At 43.3% G+C, this 2,628-nt stretch overlaps 1 protein-coding gene across 1 annotated transcript in view; it reads right to left on the bottom strand.

The window, feature by feature from the left end:
* The window catches only part of LOC107678480 (NEDD4-like E3 ubiquitin-protein ligase WWP1), a 22,253-nt gene extending 20,696 nt beyond the window's left edge, over positions 1-1,557 (bottom strand). The window contains exon 1 of the mRNA XM_016473755.1: positions 1,506-1,557. The gene's annotated coding sequence lies outside the window, so the exon portion shown is untranslated. The remainder of the gene's footprint in view (positions 1-1,505) is intronic.
* Between the last annotated feature and the right edge of the window lie 1,071 nt (positions 1,558-2,628).

Here is a 2,628-nt window from a genome sequence, read left to right as displayed (position 1 = left end):
GACAGATGAGGGACAGACGGACAGATGGAAGGACAGACGGACAGATGAGGGACAGACGGACAGATGGAAGGACAGACGGACAGATGAGGGACAGACGGACAGATGGAAGGACAGACGGACAGATGAGGGACAGACGGACAGATGAAAGAGTTTGGCAGTGAGCTGTTTCATTCGTTCACATAACCTCTGCATATCTGCGACCGCAGGGCTGATGGGAGAAACAGCTCCAGCATCTTTTAACGACACTTCAGTTTGTGTGATTGTCCAGGACTAGCCTTTAGTATTCACTAGAGTGACCACACTGCATTAACTAAGTAGCTCAGTTTAGTCAAGTCACCTTTACTTCTATACAATAAAGTCTGATCCAAAGCAGCTTCAGAGAATCAATGTGGAAAATAAATCAATGATGTGATTATAATATAAAATAATAACACAAACTTTGCTGGAAAGCAGCTCTACAATAGACAATAGTGTCATTACTCAGATCAGTGTTGGTTTGGTTTCATAGATATTATGCAGATTTCATATAAATGCAGCTGTGTAGGAACAGAATGAAAGGAAACACATCTGTGATCAGTCTGATATTAATATGTTAATAATAACAGTGCATAACCTCTTTCTGTCTGCAGTAATGTTCATATATTAGGGTTAGGGTCTGTCTATGTGCTGATGTTTCTCTGTGAGTGTTTGGATCAGCTCTGTGTGTGTGTGTGTGTGTGTGTGTGTGTGTGTGTGTGTGTGTGTGTGTGTGTGAGAGAGAGAGAGAGAGAGAGAGAGAGAGAGAGAGAGAGAGAGAGAGAGAGAGAGAGAGAGAGAGAGAGAGAGAGAGAGAGAGAGAGAGAGAGAGAGAGAGAGAGAGAGAGAGAGAGAGAGAGAGAGAGAGAGAGAGAGAGAGAGAGAGAGAGAGAGAGAGAGAGAGAGAGAGAGAGAGAGAGAGAGAGAGAGAGAGAGAGAGAGAGAGAGAGAGAGAGAGTGTGTGTGTTTATCCTTGTCTCTGCGGCCTGTTACCGGCTCCGCCGCCCGTTACTCAGCTCACAGACGCACAAATCATCGGAACTGAGTTTTAGACTCATTACTTGTTCTTCACTGCGAATCCGGAACCGGTGGATCCGATTCTGTTGTGCAATTCAGTGACTAAACGGCAAATATTCCGCCGTTTATCCGCACACTCCTGCTAAGAGGCTAACACATTAGCGTCACGGCTAACGCCGCTCTGACGCGTCAGACGACAAATAAACAGTGATTGCTAACAAACACACACTGCTGTGACCCTCACACTGTCCTGTCACACACACCTGTGTCTCTCACACACATTAGGGTGGGTGTGGGTGTGGGTGGGTGTGTGTGTGTGTTTGTCAGTAATCGGGTTTAATCTCGATCAGGCCTACAGCCGCACCGCCATTTTACATTTTAACCTGCAGAGCGACCGCGAAACTCCGCAGTGACAGTAACAACCTTAACCTGGTTAATGAAGTTTAACTAATCAGACAAACTGTTTAACTCACCAGACGCTGCTACTGGTCTGCGGCGCGTCACAGCGACTCAAATGCTGCACTCCTCTTTTCTGGGTGAAGGATTCTGTATGTTTGTTGCCAATTCGGATTGCACATTTGTTATTTGAATACATTGATTTTATAATGTCAAAAACTTTACCCCCTACACCACTTTGTAAGAGCTTATAATATAATCCGTCGTGCCAAATAGAATCAAATGCTTTTTTGAAATCGATAAAGCATGCAAATATTTTTCCATTTTTGGTGTGTTTTACGTGTTTATTGATTAGGGTGTGTAGGGTGTAAATGTGGTCAGTCGTTCTGTGATTTGGAAGGAAGCCAATCTGACTCGGGCTCAGGACATTGTGCTCGTTAAGGAAGTTTAGCATTCTATGGTTTAAAATGCTGCTAAATAACTTTCCCAGATTGCTGCTCACACAAATGCCTCTGAAATTATTAGGGTCCAGTTTGTCTCCACTCTTATGAATAGGAGTAATGAGATGTCAGGAAAGCAGCCTGAACTAAGTACAGTGTTGAATGATTTGAGCACAGCTGTCTGAAGCTCAGGTGTGCTGTGTTTCAGCATTTCACCTAGAATGCTGTCAGGACCACAAGATTTCTTACATTTTTGGCTTTTGAGTTTGTTTGTCAATTCTTTATATGTAATTGGGAAGTCAAGTGGATTTTGATTATTTTTAATTGTGTCTTCATAAGTTTGTAGGATACATTTTGCAGGTTTCCAGCTTGTTTTGTTCTGCTGTGTGATTTGTTTTAATATAAATGTTAGTTTGGTTATGGTCAGAAAGTGGAGTTTGCTGTTTGACAGCGAATGCACTGAAGGAGGACGGGTCCATGTCAGTGATGGCATAGTCAACTACACTAGCTCCAAGACCTGAACAACACGTGAACCTCCCTAAAGAGTCCCCTCTGATCCTGCCATTAAGTATGTACAGGCCTAAAGCTCGGCAGAGCTGCACTAACTCTGAACCATTTTTATTTACAGTTTGGTCAAGATTATTTCTCGGTGGAAGTTTTCTTGTGAGACTCGGGGAGTTTTGGCCAAAGATATATTCATTGCCCTTTGGATCTATGTTATCGGGTTCAGATCCAGTTCTTGCATTAAAGTCTCCACACA

The sequence above is a fragment of the Sinocyclocheilus anshuiensis genome, unplaced genomic scaffold, assembly GCF_001515605.1.
Source record: "Sinocyclocheilus anshuiensis isolate Anshui unplaced genomic scaffold, SAMN03320099.WGS_v1.1 scaffold1860, whole genome shotgun sequence".
Lineage (NCBI taxonomy): Eukaryota > Metazoa > Chordata > Actinopteri > Cypriniformes > Cyprinidae > Sinocyclocheilus > Sinocyclocheilus anshuiensis.
The sequence above is the reverse complement of the archived record's forward strand: the minus strand, read 5'-3'. Positions and strand labels throughout refer to the sequence as shown.